At 42.5% G+C, this 9,190-nt stretch overlaps 1 long non-coding RNA gene across 1 annotated transcript; it reads right to left on the bottom strand.

Moving 5' to 3' along the window:
* Positions 1–765: 765 nt before the first annotated feature.
* On the bottom strand, positions 766–6,999 carry LOC116496032. Its single transcript, XR_004253991.1, has 2 exons — positions 6,623–6,999; positions 766–1,405 (listed from the first exon to the last, which is right to left on the bottom strand). It is a non-coding gene; the product is annotated as an uncharacterized LOC116496032 (long non-coding RNA).
* Between the last annotated feature and the right edge of the window lie 2,191 nt (positions 7,000–9,190).

Here is a 9,190-nt window from a genome sequence, read left to right on the forward strand (position 1 = left end):
TAATTTAGTATCAGTCACAGGGCTTGTTTACATGGGGAGGTTGAGCAGCACTGCTACAGCTGAATAGCTTTACTTCAGTGTAACTCCCCCATGTGGACACTGTGCTCTGGAATAGAGCTGATTTATTTTGAAATAATTACTCACTAATTGTTCCAGAATAGAGTGTCCACAGGAGGGAGTTATGCAGAAATAACTGTAACAGAGTAGTTAAAGCTCAGCTGATTAAATTCACTGCATAGGAATGCCTTGTGCAAAGGTGGCACAAAATTAACTGGGGTAAAAATGCAAGAGTTAGTCAGCGTTGTTCTCCCTGACGGACCATGTTGGTAGCATTATCTGTTTCTCCTATGCAAAGATTTGTAGTTTCCACAGTGCTTCGGGAAACTGCAGCATTTTTGCTTTGATAGACTCTCTTTGTTCTCCAAATAACTCAGTAAATTTAATATAAAATACAGCTTTGTCCTCTGTGTGACCTTCCCCCTCCCCCCAATTTCTTTTCACTTTCTAAATTGAGTTTACACCCTCTTGAATATATAATACTTGGGTGGAAAATAAGCTTTTTATTTCTTTTTTTATTCTCTTCCGTGACCTGCTGGTATTTGTCAGTTCACTGCTGCCCTCTTAGTTAAAGAATACCTTCTTGAAAGATCTGTTCACCCTGATCACCATCTGGTCAGCCTTTACCACTACAAGGGAGGCAGGATGTCTGCTTTCGTGGTTGTGTTTTTTTTTTTTTTTTTTGTCCGCTTTAAGGCCAAAAAGCTGTTTGCTGATACCACTTTCTCTTTATTTTCTAAAAGATATTTCAGACATTGCTGATAGCTGCCTCAATTACAAATGGTTGAAAAAACAGAGATGCTAAATAAAATAAGACTGTAATTTCTCTCATAGAGCCTTTGGTTGCAAGATATCTTCTGAGACTCTTCAAAAGTCTTAAGGAACTGAGGTTCTGTGCAAGCTGTTCTGCAGATCTGAGAGTTGTATGTTTTAGTCCGAGCTCTGCTGAAGAATCACACTGTGGCCTTTGTGGAATCTCTCGTGTCACCCTTTGCTCCAAAATGAGTCATGCCACCCAGCACAGACACGCTATAAGGCATGTCTTACAGTTGAAACCATCAGGTAACAGATGCCACACCACTGCAAGTGCTAAGCATTACTTTTTATGCGTAACTTGCAAGTTCTTAAAGAAAACAAAACTCTGAGAAAATCTTTCCATGATATGCTGTGGGAAGAACTGAGTTTCTTCTTCTAGTTCTTCAAGTCAGTTCAAAGTTGGGTGCTTGCGTGGCTGCAGACGTGAGCCCAAGTTAATATGCCTTGTTTTCCAAGATGTAGCACTGTCCTAAAGTAGTCACTCATGGTGCAGGGTAACCTGGCTACCCCTTGGAATGCTAGCAGAGGAGGCCTGCAGAGAAGCCAGAATATATGGTGTGAGCATTAAATACAAGGGTTCTGGCATGGCGATTACGAGGGGTTTGAAATAGTCACCTTCAGTGAACCTATGCATTAGGTTTCTGATTGAAATTCTCAATTCCGATGAAGTTCTCAAGGAATCAAAACTGGCTAAACCAGATCCCTTCCCTTCCCTTCCCTTCCCTTCCCTTCCCTTCCCTTCCCTTCCCTTCCCTTCCCTTCCCTTCCCTTCCCTTCCCTTCCCTTCCCTTCCCTTCCCTTCCCTTCCCTTCCCTTCCCTTCCCTTCCCTTCCCTTCCCTTCCCTTCCCTTCCCTTCCCTTCCCTTCCCTTCCCTTCCCTTCCCTTCCCTTCCCTTCCCTTCCCTTCCCTTCCCTTCCCTTCCCTTCCCTTCCCTTCCCTTCCCTTCCCCTGTTTCAAATGAACAGAAAATTCAGTAAACAAATCTTTTCAACTGTTCTTGTCTTATACATATGGAAATCTGCTGTTCCTTCTCCCTTTTGGTGTTTTCTTCAGTGGAGAAAACAGTTTCAGCTTGCTCAGTTTTCCCTCATAGGTCTTTCTGTGCAGACTTCCACTTGTTCTTGCTCTCAGACCGTTTCCAGCAATATTAATGTCTTATTCATGCACTGCAGTTGAGGCTTTACCCATACCTCACCTAGAGGCTGAACAGCTACTTCATATGCCCTAAATACTTGTTTGCATGTTGTGGTATGATTTCTTTTTCTACTAGTTCTAATGTGAACTAAGAGAGGCAAGTACTTTTGCAGATACACCAAATGCCTGCATTCAAATTCAGGCTAATAATCAAAGTGAAAAGGGGGAAATGAGCTGAACCTGCACTGTTACTGAGCTTAAAAGGAGATGGGAGTAAGGAGAGATTTCCTCCGCAAAAGTAAACTAAGAGGAGAACCAAGAAAATGGCAAGAGAAAGAGCAGCAAAGTAAAAGTGAGATTCTTTCAGCTAAATGCAACAAAAAGATCAAGCAGCTTTAGACTACGAAGGTTGTCCCTTGCTGTTTGAGCTAGAATTGTTTCCTCTAAGATGAAACCCATATGCATCATACAACTGTTAATTCAGAGAGGGAATGTTTTTAATGTGTGTTCAGAGGGAATAGAGGCATTCAACTGCTGTTAATGCAGTTCCCTTTTGTATATAAACAGTGACCGTATCATGACTGCTTGTATTCAAATTGGGCTAACTGTAGACAGTTTACTTAAAATATCACAACTTAACTGTGTAACAATAATTAAAGTTGTTTTGGCTGGTTTGATGTGGAAAAAAGCAGAAAATGGACTGGGGATTAAAGAGGAAACTGCAGAAGATTATGGTGTGATCAAGGGAATCAAGTGATCAAAAGACCTTTTCTTTCCTATGATACCAGGTATATTCATTTTGCCATGAATTATAGATTTGCATTTTAGCTGAAAAGCCCCTGAATTAATTATGCTGCAACTTTAGCAAGGCTCCTCAAATGTTACACTGCAAGGTCACTCAGAGTTCTTTTGGCCAGCATTCTCTTTCCAAGGGTTTACTGTGGCAGCATATTTTGCTGTTTTGCTTTGAAATAGCGTCTCAGCAAGTATGGAGGAAGTATTAAAAATAAATAAATACAAATCCATACAAGGAGCTCAGGTAGAGCAGAGAAGTCTCTTAATATGGGCCGGAAAGTGCTGATCTGTAACAACTGAGGCTTTGGACACTGAAAACTTAATGCCTTTACTTCTAATCTAGTGCAATGCCTCTGTGGAAATGAACTCTTAAATCTGCACTTAATTCTGACAAGTTGTATTGAGGCATAGAAGAGATTTTTCTAAAGAAAGATGACAGATCTGTTTCTCTGACCTGGTTATTGAGTTACTGAATTCTGACATTAGTTGTCTACGTGCCCAGTGATACGATACTTTGCTTGTCACTGGATAATTGCCTCTGCAGAAGGAGCAATGCAGAACGTATCTCTGAGCTCCAGCGTGTCCCTGATTCTCTGCAGATTTGTGGAAGACTAAAACAATTTTCAAGAGTACAGTGAAGTCCACTAAAATGTGTAATCCACAGCCCTACTGACGGCTCTGTTTCCAACATGTGGCATTGTAAAGAATTCCTTGATGGAACATTTACTTAGGGTTGATTAGTTGGTAATTACCTTGTTAAACCAATATGCATTTAAAATTGTTCTTTGTTAAGTTGAGAGGCAGGATGTTAATTAAAAAAAGGAATGTTTCTTCTAACTTAAAAGAAATTGTAAATCAGACTGACTGTTTGCCTGCTAGACTCCTACAGCTCCTCTTCTGGAAGTGAGGGGATTCAGTGGGAAGAGGCTTTGAGCATCATTGAGGTGATCAGAGTAGTCTCTAAGGTCCTGTCCTGAAGTACTGTGCTGCAGTTGTTTCAGCAGCAGTAACTTGTGTCTGAGCATCAGTAAGAAGATAGCAGGCACACCATTCATTTGTGTCTCCCTGGACACAGATCCTGGCTGACATACAGAGCATCTATGGATTTTTTTCCCACATTCCCCGTGCAACTCAAAAAACAGTTCGCCCTGTGTTTCCTCAGGCTTCTTACCCTCCAGTTTATTGTCTTATCTAAATATCCCCAGTCCAACACGATAGCCTGACTCAGTAGTAGTAAACCAGTTTGCAACTATGCACAATTAAAAGCTCTAATGTGAAACTGTCCTTAGAGGGCTGCAAGATCTGATCAAGGAGGCAAAGATTGGTTTTTCTATCCTCTTAGCCTGGCATGTGAAGCTGTTTCTTAAAGAATTTAAACTATGTAATTGAGGGTCTTTGTTTTGCTTTGTATTTTTCTTGAAACAGGACTAATATGGAAATTTAAAGATCTAAGTGGTCCCTTCTGAAAGTTCCTAACATTGCTATCAGTATCATTCCTTTTTATAAACAGAACTGTTACAGTTCTAAGAAATAAAGTATTCAAAGAATGCACTCATAAAAGATTACGCATACAATGGAATTTTTTAGCCTCAATGGGAACAGAAGGCTTTGTGAGTGTTTGTGTGCAATGAACATAATGTTTAAATCAATTTTTAAGCCGTTGCTAATGAAACACCACCCTTTGAATACAGGGCTACAAGGCATGCTTATTAAAGATGCACAACATATCAGCTCCTGGCTGGCATATCAACGCCCTAGGGGTTTAGAGTGTGAAACACCAGTTCGAAAAGAACCATGCTAGAAGGGGAGGGGAGCAGGGAAACAGCCTGAAAAGCAGCTTGGAGTGATGTGAGATTTATTCCCTTAGCTCATGTTTTCCGTAGTTTCATCATATGACTTGGCAATTCTGCAGAGCTGGTGTTAAATACATCACATAGTAGTGGGACAGAGATACTTTTGAGCCTTGGATGGGGACAGACCTCACAGAAATCACTTGACAGTTCCTACCTGTTCCACTTTTGTAGTCCAGTTTTTTGTTTCTGTAGTGGTCTTCAGTCCCCAATCGCATAACTGATCTGACCACTCCTTTGTGGGTTTCTTCAGGGGGGCATGTCTGCTGACACTGGCATTACTCTGATTTATCAGTGAGTGGGGAGGTTGGGGGTATCCTTTAGCTGCATCCTCCCTTCATGTACCTTTTGTATTACCAGAAGTCCTCCAGGCAGATATCCTTCACAATTCAACCCCAGCATTGTTCAAGCTTTTCAATGCAGACATACCGTTTATGATGAACAGGGTATTTCAAAGTGTTTGGTGAATAGTTTAAGTGGGTACCTTCCAGCCTATGAGGTGTGTCCAAGTCATTTCCTCAGATAGCTGTGGAAGTTTGTTTCTCAAGTTTGCTATAAGGTTCACTGCCAGATGTTACGGGTTCTCTGTCTTGACTGGATAATTCTCAAGCTTACAATGAATTTTCAGTATGGGTATTTAAATATTTCCATTGCAGACAAACCTTCTCAAAAATATCCACAAAACCTTCATGCCATCAGAAATATTCTCTTGCACTCAAATTTGTTCCTATGAAATTTCATGAATTACAAGCAAAATGAGTGGAAAAAATCCACTAAGTAATTTTAGTAGTTTTTTATTCAAGTAAATGTTTAGATCAACTGTTGCACAATAGTTGCCCAGAACTACATGGAGCTGAGTATCTCTGGTATGAATTTATCTCTGGAATTTCCACTGGTTAGCAGAGGTTGTTATATACTCATTTCAGCAAGGATAACCCACTAGAAAATAAGCCACTGGGAAATACTGCATCCATTTAGATCTTTCTTTGGTCTTTTCTTTTGTTGTTGTTGCTTTCATTTAACTATCATTGCATCTGGTGAGCACATTCACTCAGGAAACAACAACAAAAAAAAAAACAAAACAAACAAACAAACAAAAAAGCAGAGAGCAAATGAGAAGTTCCTGGAATGTTATAAGCTGCTGTGTCACTGGGAATAGCAAGGCAGACAGGCAGAAAGCTCCGCTCTCCAATGCTCTCCAAAGCTGACACCACAGTGGGAAAATTTGATACTTACTAGGTACTGAATTGTCTGAAGCTATAACTTTGAAGTAAATGTACAATTGTAAAGAAATGCTGAATATCCTGCTCTTCTCCTTAATTCATTTCTCTTCCCCTTAACTTTTATACACCATGCTTTTTAGGATAAGTTTTCTGAAATGCATTCTTTGAAATCTTATGGTCCAGATGGGCTTATGCTTTGTAAACATAAGGACTACTGTACATTTTAAAATGACCTTTTTTAAAATTATTATTTATTTATTTTAAACTGATGGTCCCATTCAGGTAATAAATTACAGTTTATAAATGCCTCTTAGGATGAAGCAAAGATAGCCTTCTGTGCATTAAAAAGACAGAAAGGATTTCCACCAGCAACAAACCTGTAAGTGTCCTGAACCACCACAAAAAGCAAAGCCTGGTTCCCATGCTGTCCTGTGTACCATCTCTCCCAAAGAATGCTGTCTTCTTTTAGCCTACAAGGACATAAGCCATTGCCTAACTCAAGAGCATGCATTGTCCTTAAAAAAATAACATCAGGATTGTATGCTGCATTTCCCAGTCTTCCTTTTCCTCTCCCTCATACCAAATATATATATATATTTTTGTCAGGTTTGTTTTTAAACAAGCTGACAAGCAACTGTGCATGCTCTCTGACAGTTTTCCAAACGGATAAAAACAAAGCAAAACTGAAGGGAGGTGTACAAATGAGGGGGTCTCGGTTGTATTACCTGTTTCTAACCTTTACTTACCCACTCCTCAAAGGGCTGACCTTTAGCCTTACAATGTTCTCATTTTTTGGCTGGGATAATGGCGGAGGTCCTGGTTCTCTGCTCCACTGAAGTAAGCTGAAAGGCTTTCCTTGGTTGATCCTGATGAATGGATTCATTGTAGAGGGTCACCTCTCTTGACAGTTTGTCTTCCTAATATGACTGTGTTCCACTGTAAGCAATAACTTTTGCTTCATGAGAAGAGTCATTTCAGGAAGATTAAAACGTTACTCATTCCAGCTCAAGTTGAATATAGGGAGAGAGAAACGACAAAAAAGAAGCGTTAATCCATGCAAACATACCTGCAGGTTTCTATAGAATTAGAAATTTGTGACCTCTCTTCTTGCTACCAGTGTGAACTGAGTAGATCCAATGAAGTCTGCAGAGTTCCTGTGGTGTAAACAAGTGTTGTCACTTGGTCATGTGTGGTTCTTCGTCCCTCCCTCCACCCAAGTGCTAGTAACTGTTGCAACAGCCAGGAGAAAAATATTCCGTTTTTTAACCCAAATACGTGTTTGCCTAATGTTTTAAAAACCACAACTGAGGTTTTGGGGTGTATCTACACAGTGATGGTAGTTCCACCCAAGCGGCAGGGGCTGCTGACAGCCTGAACTGGCGGCCATTTTGTTGCATGGCTGTGGGCCGCCAGCTGTGGCGGCCATTTTGTTGCATGGCTGCAGGCCGCCAGCTGTGGTGGCCATTTTGTTGCATGGCTGTGGGCTTCAAGCTGGGGTGCAACCTTGTGCTGCTGTCTGAGCAGCTTCTGGTGGGGAAGTTCACACCGGGACTGCACCTGAGCATGGAAACATGGCCTCTGATGCTTTAACAGCCTCAAAGCCTTCCTGTCTCAGGGAATGCATCATGAAAAAATTTGTGACTTTTATGGCAAAGCTCGATGGCTTGATTTTCTCATAATGTTCACAGTGGACAGGCTCGCCAGCTTGTTAACAGCACCTGGCTGAGGTGGCTTCCAGAAAGAAGGCTGTGCTCCACAGCACTGCGGTGCCTGCCACCTTCGCGTGGATGCCAGGCGTTGATGTGGGTGTCACACTGCAGCAGCAGACGGCCGGTAAGCAGCTGGGTGTGGACAAAGGGCCCCCAGATCCCCCCTTCCCTCCCTGGGCGACCGCGGGGGCTGCAGGGGACCCGCATTCAAGAGGAGGAGCTGCGGGGGTCCGCAGATGAGCCGGGTCCCTTCGTTCCTCGCCATCCTTCGACGGGAGGCTCCTCAGACGGCAGCTTCCCCCGCTGCTGAGGCAGCCGGTGCGGGAGGAGCCGCGGCAGGGCCCGGCCGGCCCCGCTCGGCCTTCGGCCCCGCCAGGTGGCGCCAGCCCCCTCCGGCAGCCGGCCCTGGAGCGGCCCCGGGGAGCTCGGCCGCCGCCGCGGGCTCCTGAGGCGGAGGCGCCCGGTCCGGCCCTGGGGAGGAAGGTGCCGAGCTGAGACACGCTCGTGGGCAGAAAGGCGTGTGTTTTGCAAATCCTTCCGCTGGGAACAGCTTGGAAGATGAGGGAAGGGCGACTTTCTGTAAGGTCAGGTCTGCCTGGGTTAAGGCAGGACTCTGAACCGGAGCAGCAGCGCCGAGCTGCAGCGCCCCTTCTCTGAGGTACTGATCAGGCTCAGGGGTCAAAAATGCAGTGAAATTTAAATCTAGTAAAGTTTCGATAAGATGTTTTGATAGTTTCTGTCTTTATGAAACATGAGTTGGATTCAGTTATGTCAGAAGCAGTTTTTATTTTGCTAATCTAAAGGGCTGCCATGAAATGGGAACATTGTCTTTCCTTTGGCTGTCATGGTGGTCAGTTGCCTTTTTAGCTTAATCACAGTGAGGCTGTGCTGGTTTCTCATTTATACATTATGCATCCGTTTTCTTACTTGCTAGTTATCATAAAAGCTGAAATAAATTTTGTTTGCTTGGCAGTTGCTTATACGTAGATGAGATCCACTTTTCATAATTTTTAACAAGTACTGAAACATACGTATAAAATAAGTAAGGAAAGTCCTATTTTACTGTTTATGTCTAAGGTCCACAGAGAGAAGCATTGCTGAATGTTGCAAACTGTTGTCCCAATTTGCACTAATTGTGCAATGGCTGATAAGCACTCTATTGTACTTAGAAACACCTGAATTTCCCAGAAATGGCTGAGGCATTACAGTGGCAAAACAGCACAGGTTTTTGGACTTCTGATGAGTTTTAACTTGATGACAAACTCAGACATTAATGTGTGCCTAATGCAACGTCTAACATAACCTCTCTTTAGTTGATTCCTTTGGTATGCTTGTGCAAAATGTTCCACATTGCTGGGGTTATCTTTTCTGTAATCCGTTTGTAGGTAGCAGTCTTGTTAGTGCTTTGCACTATTAATGCATGTTCTTATTCATTTCTTCCAAGACTAGAGGCTTAAATGAATTCCTGAGGAACAATCAGTAAGACTTCCTGTAGGATTGAGAGGAAGTTGCTTCTCTGTGCCTTGTAGTTGGCTTAACTGTAAAATGGCAATTGTGATGTTTTATCCATTGGAGAGGTCAAGACTTGTAGGTGAAAAATGTGAC

This window comes from Aythya fuligula, chromosome 1 (assembly GCF_009819795.1).
Source record: "Aythya fuligula isolate bAytFul2 chromosome 1, bAytFul2.pri, whole genome shotgun sequence".
Taxonomy (NCBI): domain Eukaryota; kingdom Metazoa; phylum Chordata; class Aves; order Anseriformes; family Anatidae; genus Aythya; species Aythya fuligula.